This window comes from Neomonachus schauinslandi, chromosome 4 (genome assembly GCF_002201575.2).
Source record: "Neomonachus schauinslandi chromosome 4, ASM220157v2, whole genome shotgun sequence".
Taxonomy (NCBI): Eukaryota; Metazoa; Chordata; class Mammalia; order Carnivora; family Phocidae; genus Neomonachus; species Neomonachus schauinslandi.
In genome coordinates, this window is record NC_058406.1 from 111,364,167 (window position 1) to 111,377,814 (window position 13,648).

Genomic DNA, 13,648 nt, shown 5'->3' on the forward strand with positions numbered 1-13,648 from the left:
CCTATAAAACAGGTGCATCTTGCTTGGGTTGTAGTCAATAATTTGGACTCTGTATATTCCCTCAACCACCCCTCAACAGAATGACTAAGAGGAGGAACCCCCAAAATAGGAAAGATTCAGAGACTGTGACTTTTGCCACAGATTTACAAATGGATACAGATATAACCAAGATGTCGGAGATGGACTTCAGGGTAACAGTTATGAAGATGATAGCTAGAATGGAGAAATCGATTAATGGCAACATAGAATCTCTAAGGGCAGAAATGAAAGCTGAACTGGCAGAACTTAAAAATGCTATCAATGAGATCCAATCTAATCTAGATACTCTAACAGCTAGGGCAGACAAGGCAGAAGAATGAATTAGTGATCTGGAAGACCAATTGATAGAAAAGAAGGAAAAAGAGGAGGCTGGGGAGAAACAGCTTATAATCCATGAAAACAGAGAAATTAGTGATGCCATGAAAACATTCCAATATCAGAATTATTGGGATCCCTGAGGGGCTGGAGAGAGAGCACTAGAAGATATATTTGAGCAAATCATAGCTGAGAATTTCTCTGATCTGGGGAATGAAACAAACATTCATTTCCTAGAGGCAGAGAGGACCTCTCCCAAGATCAAGGAAAACAGACCAATGCTCCAGCATGTAATAGTAAAACTCACAAATCTTAGAACCAAGGAAACCATCTGAAGGGCAGTTAGGGGGAAGAGATTCCTTATGTACAGAGGGAGGAACATCAGAATAATGTCAGACATATCCACAGAGACCAAGCAAGCTAGAAAGGGCTGGCAAGACATAGTCAGGGTACTAAAGGAGAAGAACATGCAGCCAAGAATACTTTATCTGGCAAGGCTATCATTTAGAATGAATGGAGAGATGCAGAGCTTCCAAGACTGGCAGAAACTGAAAGAATATGTGACCACTAAGCCAGCCCTGCAAGACATATTTTTTTAAAGATATTATTTATTTATTTGACATAGAGAGACAGCAAGAGAGGGAACACAAGCAAGGAGAGTGGGAGAGGGAGAAGCAGGCTTCCCGTGGAGCAGGGAGCCCGATGTGGGGCTTGATCCCAGGACCCCAGGATCATGACCTGAGCCAAAGACACATGCTTAACAACTGAGCCACCCAGGTGCCCCAGCCCTGCAAGAAATATTAAGGGGAGTTCTATAAAAGGAGAAAGACCCCAAGAGTGATATAGAACAGAAATTTACAGGGACAATCTATAGAAAAAAGGACTTCACAGGCAACCTGATGACAATAAATTCATATCTTTTAATAATCACTCTCAATGTGAATGGCTTAAATGCTCCCATGAAACAGCACAGGGTTGCAAATTGGATAAAAAGACAGGACCCATCCATATGCTATCTACAAGAGACTCATTCTGAACCTATAGATACACCCAGACTGAAAGTGAAGGGATGGAAATCCATCTTCCATGCCAACAGACTTCAAAAGAAAGCTGGGGTAGCAATTCTTCTATCAAACAAATTAGATTTTAAGCTAAAGACTGTAGTTAGAGACACAGAAGGACACTATATCATTCTTAAAGGGTGTATCCAACAAGATCTAACAATTGTAAATATCTATACCCCCAACATGGGAGCAGCCAACTACATAAGCCAACTGTTAACCAAAATAAGAGTCATATTGATAATAATACATTAATTGTAGGAGACCTCAATACTCCACTCTCAGCAATAGATGGATCATCTAAGCAGAAAACCAACAAAGAAACAAGAGCTTTGAATGGCACACTGGACCAGATGGACCTCATAGATATATACAGAACATTCCACCCTAAAACAACAGAATACTCATTCTTCTTGAGTGCACACAGAACTTTCTCCAGAATAGACCACATACTGGGGCACAAATCAGGTCTCAACTGATACCAAAATTGAGATTATTCCCTGCATATTCTCAGACCATAATGCTTTAAAACTGAAAAAAATTTGGAAGCAATTCAGACACTTGGAAGCTAAAGACCACTCTGCTCAATAATGTTTTGGTCAACCAGGAAATCAAAGAAGAACTTAAACAATTCATGGAAACTAATGAAAATGAAAACACATCAGTCCAAAACCTATGGGATCCTGCAAAGGTGATCTGAAGGGGGAAATACATAGCCATCCAAGCCTCACTCAAAAAAATAGAGAAATCCCAAATTTACCAACTAACTTTACACCTTAAAGAACTGGAGAAAATGCAACAAATGATTTCTAAGCCACACATTAGGAGAGAAATAATTAAGATTAGAACAGAGATCAATGAATTAGAAACCAGAAACACAGTAGATCAGATCAACGAAACTAGAAGATGGTTTTTTGAAAGGATTAAAAAGATCAATAAACGACTGGCCAGACTTATCCAAAAGAAAAGAGAAAGGACCCAAATTAATAAAATTATGAATGAAAGGGGAGAGATCATAACTAACACCAAGGAAATAGAAAAATTATTAGAAATTTTTATCAACAACTGTATGCCAATAAATTAAGCAACCTGGAAAAAATGGATGCCTTCCTGAAAACCTATAAACCACCAAGACTGAAGCAGGAAGAAATTGACAACCTGAATAGGCTAATAATCAGTAACAAGATTGAAGCAGTGATCAAAAACCTCCCAAAACACAAGAGTCCAGGGCCTGATGGATTCCCTGGGGAATTTTACCAAACATTCAAAGAAGAAATCATACCTATTGTCCTGAAGCTGTTTCAAAAAACAGAAACAGAAGGAAAGCTTCTGGACTCATTCAATGGGGCCAGCATTACCTTAATCCCCAAACCAGGCAAAGACCCCATCAAAAAGGAGAATTTCAGACCAATATCCCTGATGAATATGGATTCCAAAATCCTCAACAAAATCCTAGCTAATTGGATCCAACAATACATTAAAAAAATCATCCACCATGACCAAGTGGGATTTATCCCCTGGATGCAAGGGTGGTTCAACATTTGCAAATCAGTTAATGTGATAGAACATATTAATAAGAGGAGAGAGAAGAACCATATGGTCCTCTTATTTGATAAAGAAAAAGCATTCAACAAAATACAGCATCCTTTCCTGATTAAAATTCTTCAGAGTATAGGGATAGAGGGAACATTCCTCAATTTCATAAAATCCATCTATGAAAAACCCACAGCAAATATCATCCTCAATGGGGAAAAGCTGAGAGCCTTTCCCTTAAGATCAGGAACACGTCAAGGATGCCCACTCTCGCCACTATTGTTCAACATAGAACTAGAAGTCCTAGCAACAGCAATCAGACAACAAAAAGAAATAAAAATATTCAAACTGGCAAAGAAGAAGTCAAACTCTCTCTCTTCACAGATGACATGATACTTTATGTGGAAAATCCAAAGGACTCCACCCCCAAATTACTAGAACTCATACAGCAATTCAGTAATGTGACAGGATACAAAATCAATGCACAGAAATCAGTTGCTTTCTTATACACTAACAACGCAACTGTAGAAAGAGAAATTAGAGAATTGATTCCATTTACAACAGCACCAAAAACCATAAGATACCTCAGAATAAACCTAACCAAAGAGGTAAAAGATCTATACTCTAGGAACTATAGAACACTCATGAAAGAAATCAAAGGAGACACAAAAAGATCAAAAAACATTCCATGCTCATGGATTGGAAGAATAAACATTGTTAAAATGTCTTATGCTGCCCAGAGCAATCTATACTTTCAATGCCATCCCAATCAAAATTCCAGTGACATTTTTCAAAGTGCTGGAACAAACAATCTTAAAATTTATATGGAATCAGAAAAGAGCTGAATCATCAAGGAAATGCTGAAAAAGAAAAACAAAGCTGGGGGCATCACGTTGCCTGATTTCAAGCTATATTACAAAACTGTGATCACCAAGACAGCATGGTACTGGCACAAAAACAGACATATAGACCAATGGAACAGAATAGAGAGCCCAGATATGGACCCTCAACTCTATGATCAAATAATCTTTGACAAAGCAGGAAAAAATATGCAATGGAAAAAAGACAGTCTCTTCAATAAATGGTGCTGGGATAATTGGACAGCTACATATAGAAAAATGAAACTCAACCATTCTCTAACACCATACACAAAGATAAATTCAAAATGGATAAAAGACCTCAATGTGAGAGAGGAATCCATCAAAATCCTAGAGGAAAACAGACAGAAACCTCTTCCACATTGGCCACAGCATCTTCTTTTAAGATACATCTCAAAAGACAAGTGAAACAATAGGGAAGATGAACTTTTGGGACTTCATCAAGATAAAAAGCTTCTGCACAGCAAAGGAAACAGTCAACAAAACAAAGAGGCAACCCACAGAATGGGAGCAGATATTTGCAAATGACACTACAGACAAAGTGCTGATTTCCAAGATCTATAAAGAACTCAAACTCAACAGCCAAAAAACAAATAATCAAGTAAAAAAATGGACAAGAACAGACACTTCTCCAAAGAAGATATACAAATGGCTAACAGACACATGAAAAAATGTTCATCATCATTAGCCATCAGGGAAATTCAAATCAAAACCACATTGAGATACCATCTTACGCCAGTTAGAATGGCAAAAACTGACAAGGCAAGAAACAACAAATGTTGGAGAGGTTGTGGAGAAAGGGGAACTCTCTTGCATTGTTGGTGGGACAGCCACTTTGGAAAACAGTGTGGAGGTTCCTCAAGATGTTAAAAATAGAGCTCCCCTATGACCCAGCAATTGCCCTACTCTGTTTTTACCCCAAAGACACAGATGTAGTGAAAAGAAGGGCCATATGCACCCCAATGTTCATAGCAGCAATGTCCTCAATAGCCAAACTGTGGAAAGAGCCGAGATGCCCTTCAACAGACGAATGGATAAAGAAAATGTGGTCCATGTATACGATGGAATGTTACTTGGCCATCAGAAAGGATGAATACCCAACTTTTACATCAACATGGAGGGTACTAGAGGAGATTATGCTAAGTGAAATAAGTCAAGCAGAGAATGTCCGTTATCATATGGTTTCACTTATTTGTGGAACATAAGGAATAGCATGGAGGACATTAGGAGAAGGAAGGGGAAAGTGAAGGGGGGGATATCAGAGGGGGAGATGAACCATGAGAGACTATGGACTCTAGAAACAAACTGAGGGTTTTAGAGGGGAAGGGGGTTGGGGGTGGGGTTAGCCCCGTGATGGGTATTAAGGAAGGCACGTTCTGCATGGAGCACTGGCTGTTATGCTAAAACAATGAATCATGGAACACTACATCAAAAGCTAATGATGTACTGTATGGTGACTAATGTAATAAAATAAAATAAAATAAAATAAAATAAAATAATAAAATAAAATAAAATAAAATAAAATAAAATAAAATAAAATAAAATAAAATAAAAATAAAGCTCCAGATCTGCTTCTCAGTTGGCTTTAGTTTCTATTTATTGGTCATCTACAAAGGATTATCTATAAAGGTGTATTGTGTGGCTAGAGGTTTCTGTGAGTTGTCCTGTATAACCAACCATCCTGGCCTGCACCTATGCAGGCAGGCTAAAGAGTGTTGTTTGTGAGACTTGTGCTGCATAAGTGACCTCAGGAGCTTGGTTAGTTGATCTTAGCTGGCCTATGGGTCAGAACTGGCCCTTCCAGTCTGGATGCCGAGAGCTATAAAATTTGCCTTGCATCCCCTCTAGCTCTGGGCTGGGCTGGTCCCTTGGAATGGAATCTGGAAGCGAAAGCAAGCACATAATGGCCCAGGCTCCTTGAAGATGTAAAGATGTGATAACATAGAAATGCAGCTCGCTCCAAACTGCATGCAGGTGAACAAATGTTTAACTTCAGACCCCATCATTTGCCTATAAATATGACCCTTATGGGGATGGTCCTCCCAGGCTTCTCAATCGGGACTCCAGTCCAGCTGTCTCCACAGGACTTCCCCAGCTAATGGGGTTGGATGTTGTAAGTACCCGATTTGATGTAACTCTGTCTTATTCTTATTTACTGCTTACTATTGCCCTTCATTTATGCATAGATTTCCCTTTTCTTCTTTCCGTTTCTATTAGATTTTTATAATATCAATAAAGTGTTTTTTCTCCTTTGAAATAAAAACCACAGCTGTTGTGACTCTTTTTTTTTTTTTTTTAGAACAAAAGGTCAACTACAGGTTGGGTAGAAAAAATTACTTTTATTTTCACTACTGTTATTATTGTCACTTCAAATTGAGAGAGCGATAAAGAGGCGAGTCTAAGAAAGTAATGATTCTTGCTGCATAATTAAGGTTTTAAATAAATCAGAGTGTCATGTCTGATTCAGAGGTGGCCAAAGTCTAAGACATGAAATCTTGTTAATCAAAGTGTGGTCCTTGGATCAAATGCATGGGCACTACTGAGAGCTTGTTAAAAATGCTGTTTCTCACACTCCTCCCCAGGCTACTGGATCAGAATCTGCACTTCGACAAGATCCTTGAGTGGCTAGTAGGCAATTAAGGTTTGAGAGAACAGCCAATTAGCCTACCACAGGCTCTTTATGATACAATAAGGAAACATATTTCATGAAAGTTGTAGCTGTTTACAGCCAGTGCAAGAACTGTTTCATCCAAAGAGAAAGGAGATGTTAATAAAGGGGGGAATATATTTTAATAGTCATACATTCCTCTGGAATATATTTAAAAATTCATGTAGAGCCTGAAATATTCATTATAAGTAATACTTCACAGTTTCATATTGAGGGAATTTTAGACTTTATTGGTGTTAAGGACGTGGAGGACTTGACAAGGTCTTAGGGTGTGTTCATGGTGCCCCATGGATACATCATCCACGTTCATGCGGCCATGCTGTTCCTCATGCCTAAAAGGTCCTTCTCTCCTTTTCTTGCCATTATCCTTCCTTGCCTTGGTAGAATTTCTTTCTCCTTCTACTCTAATTCTTGCAAAGACAGACCACTACAAGCTGCATGCCTGGGCTTCATGGCTTGGGCCCTTCATGGAGTTGTTTTTTCTGAATTGTTTTGGATTTATGCTCTTGACATACTTTCAGGGAGATTAAAAGAAAAAGCCCCATGATGTTTGCTATTCTAAAGATGTAGCTGTAAGAGTTGGTCACTATTTTGTAATGCTCTCTCTACCGGTGGAACCTCAATGCCTAGAGTGGCACAGGGTACAGAGCAGATCTCAGTACCAGCTGCAGGTGAGGAAGCAGTGGGAATCTTGTGCCACCCCTCTGTTGAACACCCGCCGAATGAAGACTCTCCTGACCAGTGAACAGCTGGACTTGGTTTAACCAACAGTGCATGGACTCATGGACTCATTTGATCCAGGGAGCAATTTTCGTCCTTAATTTGTATAGATATAATGACCTACCATTGTGGGTATTGTATATAACTCCCCCCAGTTCTCATCTCCACTTCCACACTGACTTCTTCCCCTGAGGGAACTACTCAGTGATTTCTTCCTTGATGTGTCTCCCTTTCCCAGGCAAGTGCATAAAAAAAAAAAAAAAAGAATGCTTGCTCTATTGGTCATTGTGGTGGTCTTTATCTCTCCTTTATCATGGGGGTAGTTTATAGCAGAAACCACAGCTTTAATCTATATACTTTGTGTACCAACCTCAATGTTCTACAAACCCACGTAGGGAGGGAATCCTGCAATTCTTCCTGAGCATTGTTCAGGGAAATCCTTCTGCTCTTTTGGGGAAATGATTTTCATTTCCAATGATATGTTAATATTATCAGTATTATAAGGAAGGTGAATGGGAACTTGTTATGTGCCAGCACTGTGCTGCGATTCACATATATTAGTTAATTCCTCGCATTCCATTGTATTACTGAATGATTTTTTTTGTTTTCTTCTGAATGATAGTTTTATTTTATTTATTTTTTTAAAAGATTTTATTTATTCATCTGATAGAGAGAGACAGAGTGAGAGAGGGAACACAAGCAGGGGGAAAGGGAGAGGGAGAAGCAGGCTTCCCACCTAATAGGGAGCCCGATATGGGGCTCGATCCCAGGACCCCTGGAGCATGACCTGAGCCGAAGGCAGACGCCCAACAACTGAGCCACCCAGACGCCCCTGAATGATAGTTTTTTTTAAGATTATTTATTTATTTATTTGACAGAGAGAGACACAGCGAGAGAGGGAACACAAGCAGGGGGAGTGGGAAAGGGAGAAGCAGGCTTCCCACTGAGCAGGGAGACCAATGCGGTGCTCAATCCCAGGACCCCGGGATCATGACCCAAGCTGAAGGCAGACGCCTAATGACTGAGCCACCCAGGTGCTCCCTGAATGATAGTTTTAAATATAGAATTATCACCTCTTCATCATTTGAGTTTGGGATCCAAGGCTTAAAATGGGACAGCTTACAAGATCTGCTTTTGGGCTTCTCCATAGTAAAAAACTGACTCTTTTGGGGCCTCAAACTATTCTTCAGAGTAAAGTGAATGCATAGTCCTTCCTGTAGGTGAAGGGGGTTTAAAAGATATCTTCCACTGTATTTTTAAGAACAGCTCAACATGGATGAATTGGTAAGAAACTGCATTTGCAAAGCTGGTAGTTCAGACGGAACCTCAGTTCTGCGAACTGTCAGGTGTTTGGAAAGTAGCCACAGGTAGCCAGTTTCAAGACAGCAATGGTGGGTAAGCCTCTGCAGGTCAATAGGAATGGTTAGTCTGATGGTCATATGTCAGCAGGACGCCCAGGGCTTTAGCATGTGCAAAGCAGACAACCAAGTGGTGGCTCTGTGGACAAGTAGGATCCTTTGCAGAGTGCACTAATGATTGTAGTTGCAGAATCTACCTTTAGGGGGGCATCTGAGTTCTGTTCTCCCTATGGACAGGAGGCAAGCTACCTGGAGGACCAACTTATGGACAAATACTGGTAATATTTGTGGTAGTGAGGGTTGAGAAATAAGGGGGATTCTTAGAAATGGGACAGCACTTTGGGCATTGGAGGATATGTGATCTTAGCTTTAATCACAGACGGGTGAGGCTGGGACATTTTCGTTAGCAAGGGAAAGACCATGCTCTGAGCAATAATCACAATACAGCCGCCTTAAGGATGTAATGTCCTTAAGGAACAGACATAAAATTTCCTGGAAGCTAAAAGTACCAATGCCATTGAATCATCCTAACTTGAAAGTTACTAGAATGACCTGCCTTTAAGAAAAAGATTTACACTTTAAGTAGAGGAGAAAAATTTCTATTCTCTGCGAACAGAGCTGAAAAAAAGATCAGTCAAAATAAAGTATATTTTTGAGGGAATGGCAGTGTCCCAAAGCCCCTCTTGCAAAGCCACATGCAATGCCCAGACATCATGCACCTGTTCCTAGAAGGTTGTGACATGTAATGATTTATTATCATAATAAATAAGTCTGTCCCAAAGTTTGTTTCATAAAACCCTCAGAGTCAAGTAAATTTGGAAAACTTTTCCAGCTATGTGTTCTTAAATATTCATAATGCATATGAACATATTTAATGGATCTGAGAAATTGAATGATATGCCTCTCAATCTTATTTAACCAATAATTTCCTAAAATTATTTGATCTTGAAATGCTATTTTCAGATGACACCTGTGAAGAGTTTGGTTAGTTCTGCTTAATATGACATATAGGAGTGCTTCTGTCTCTCTCTCTCTCTCGATATTTATCAGATCTCTTAATGCTGACATGAGAGAGGCCTCGAGCCATGTTCTTGGTGCAAAATATTGAACACAATATTGCAAGATGTTTAGAACACACAAGAAGAAGCTGAGGATGTGAATTGTTAGATCACTAGACTATGGGATTCTGTGTTGCCATCTGGAACGTAGACTAAACAACTGATCATCTGGTAAGTAGGAAGCAGATGGAACCATGTATCCCAATAGGCATAGGAAGGCTGAAGCACTGATGATAAACAAAGTTCGTAAGGTGTGAGGGAACAGAAAAGGCCAAAGGATACATGGCTTTAAACAAAGAAGAAAATCTTGGAGTTAAAGATCTTGGAGGGGGGGAAGTCTAAGTGACAGGTGTTGCAGTATATTTATGGGTTGCTGAAGTGGAGTTGAGATGAAGATGATTGGAAGTGAGGCTTCACTTCTAGCTGTAAAATGTGCTAGGAGGGTGTTGAAGAATCAACAGAAAGGGGGGTGGCAAAATACAGGGTAAGAAGGTGCCTATAACACAAATGCTGAGGTTATTAAGGAATAACAATCATGATTTATTTTGAAAAGTGTGTGAGCACATTCTTAATGCCCTGCTCATATTCCTTAGCACTTCTCATTTCACTGTCCAGAAGCTGCAGTTAGGGGCTCTGCCCAGGTGTAGGGCAGGCCAGAATTGCTGGGAAATAGCACCAGGAAACATTCCTCAACCAACAACTTAGCTTCCTTGCATCTTGGGTAGGATAACTCTGAGACATAGGTTTTGTACTTTCCTCCACAATTGAAGGATCAAACTCCAGTGACCTACACAGAGGTTATTTGCTGCCTTCCCTTTCTAGTGTCACTTCTTCCCTTCCTGGTATTACTTTTCCCTTTCCCTAATAGTGTTTCCAGAACCTTCCAAATAAAGGTTTGAATCTTTGTCTCAGTCTGCATGGGGGGCAACCCAAATTCACTAACATTTTGTAATTTGGCCATCAGGATAATTCTAAAAGGATGGCAAAAGAATATCATTTCCTTTTTTTAAAAAAGGAAACAGAGGCTATGCCCTTTTCAAAGCCACCCATGTAGTAAGAAGCTGAACTAGTCTTCGGATGAACTAGTCTTGTGATTTCAGGCTCTGTGTTCTTTCCTTATGTCTTGAATCCCTATACTAAATCCCTATACTCAAGATGTGTTCTTGTCCACAAGTTTGGTGGATCACAGCAAGGAGGATGGAGACATAAAAATATAAATGGATATGTGAATACCAATAGATAAAGTCATGGGACTATGACAGAGAAATGCCTAAGGTCAAAAATGGACAGGGAGTTATAGGGCAGTAAACTGTAATGTAAAGAATTACCCAAAATAAGGGATGGCCCAGCAGCACAGGACTGTTGAAAATCATGTTTCAGCTAGGTGATAAGTCAAGAGGAAAATGACCAAAGATAGAGAGGTAAGTTCATTTACTACAGAAAGTAGATTTGATAGATAAAAAGAGTAGATTGACAGGTGGTTCATGGGCTCTAAAGGGAAGATGTGAAACTGGGTCAGAATGCTAGGTGTTGTTATTCTAGTTGCTGTAGCCTGATTGGAAGCTCCCTGGGCATTGATAATGATGGTGGGCCCTGCCTCCAGAGAAGGCTTCCTCCATAGTCTCACAGAGTTTCTGAATTTACTTAAAAAATATCGTTGAAAGACCAGACTGGGGAGAAGTTTGGAATCTTTTGAGACATGTTCATGGTCATTAATAAGATAACACTTTAACATTATAGAATTTTAGAAAATGGCATTATAGAATTGAAAAGATTACAGTAGAGGTTTAATCTTCCTTTTCATTACTCTATTCCTTTTCTCTTTCTTATTTCTTTCTCCCCATTCATTATCTGTTCACTTAAGAATCCTGATAGCACTTGGCTTTTGGCATTCAGACTATTTAGTTCCTTCTAATGATTGCCTTAATGGATTAGCAGACACCCAGCCTTCTAACCACACAGAAATCCAACTATGCTTTATAAAATGATGAAGCAAATGTGTTCTTATAAAGCATTATTTCCACAAATAACCATTTAAATAACATCTATATTGTCTGAATTAATCACAGAGCAAAATTTCCCCTTATCTGTACACCCTTTTTTTTTTTTTAAAAAAAAAGAGAGATTAAAGTAACTGAGATCAATGGGATTAACTCAAAGAGCATTTGTGAAATCAAGCCTGGATTTCTCTCTTCATTTCTCCTCTAATTGTGATACCGTAAGCAAGCCATATAATAGTCTCATTAGAAGACCCTGTTGAGAAAAGCAGGAGTAGAGAACCATCTGGTATGTAAAGTACCTGCTGGTTGAAAAAGTTATGGGGCTAAAAATAATCTCAATATGATGGCTGATTTGAAATTAGGCATATGGGCAAACAAGCTGGTTACTGACCAACCCAGGAGACTGCTATTTTTCCTGTACAGAGTTCAGACATGATAAATAGCCCTGGAAAAACCTCTGCTCTGGTTTTGGTTGGTGGAGGATTGATAAGTGTATGGTTTCAAAATGACCATAAAAATGGAGGCATGATCAATAATCATCATGTTGCTTCTTAACAGATTTGAATAGAGTATAAAACACATGGGGAAAAATGAACTAGAAACATAGAGAGGGGTGCCTGGCTGAGAACATGATTGACAATGCCAAATATGGCCCAGGATTTGGAAGATGTAGACAATCCAGATGAGTGTTAATAATAATAATAATAATATAATGCTATATTAATTCTGAACTTGTAAGGAGCATAAAAAATCTTTAGGTTCATATTTTCCATCATTTTATTATGGAAATATACAGAAAAGTTTAATTTTACATTATAAACCTATATCCCCATAACCTAGATTTTCCCATTAACATTTTATTATACTGGCTTTATTGTCTATCTATCAATATGTCTGTTCATCTCTCTGTCATCCATCAACCTATTTTATTATTTAGTGCATTTCAAAATAAGTGCAGGCAGTAGTATAATTCCCCTGAACTCAATATTGTTCACAGTTATTTTTTAAGGTAAAATTTATACACAATGAAATGGGCAAATCTTTAAGTTTACTTTTCTATGAATTTTGACAAATGCATATGCCTATGCATCCCAAACCTCTATCAAGATATAGAACATCTCCGGGATGCCTGGGTGGCTCAGTCCGTTGAGTGGTTGAGAGTCTGCCTTCAGCTCAGGTCATGATCCCAGGGTCCTGGGATTGAGTCCCGCATCGGGCTTCTTGCTCAGTGGGGAGACTGCTTCTCTCTCTGCCTGCTTCTCTCCCTGCTTGTGCTCTCTTTCTCTCTTTCTCTGACAAATAAATAAATAAGAGCTTAAAAAAAAGACATTTCTTTCACCTAAGAAAGTTCTCACTCTTGTGTCCAGTCAATCTTTGTCCCTACTCATCCAGAGGCCGTCACTATGCTCATTTCTACCTCCAGGTTAGTTTTTCCTCTTCCAGAACTTCGTATAAATGGAATCACACAATATGTACTCTTTTGTGTTAGGCTTTTACTCAGCATAATGCTTTTGAGATTGCCTTCAAGTTGTTGCATATATTAATAATTTGATCCTTGTTTATTGTTGATTAGTATTCCATTTTATGAATGTACCACAGCTTCGTTTTCTATTATTCTATTGATGAATACTTGGCTGTTTCCAGTTGTTGGTTATCATAAATAAAGCTACTATAAACATTCTTATATTTTGTGGATATGCATTTTAATTTCTCTTGGGTAATAGTTGGAGTAGAATTGCTAGGGTAGGTGTATGTTTACTTTTCAAAGAAACTGTAGTCATTTTACAAAATGGTTGTTCCATTTCACACTTACACCAATAAATGTATGACATCCAGTTGCTCTACTCCTTGCTAGCACTTGGTGCTGTGGTATGTAGTGATATCTTAGTGTGGCTTTAATTTGCATATTGTTAATAACTAATGATGCTGGGTAGTTTTTAATGAGATTATTGACAATTGATATATCTTCTTGAAGAAGTATCTGTTCCACTCTTTTGTCCATTTTTTCACCAGGTTGG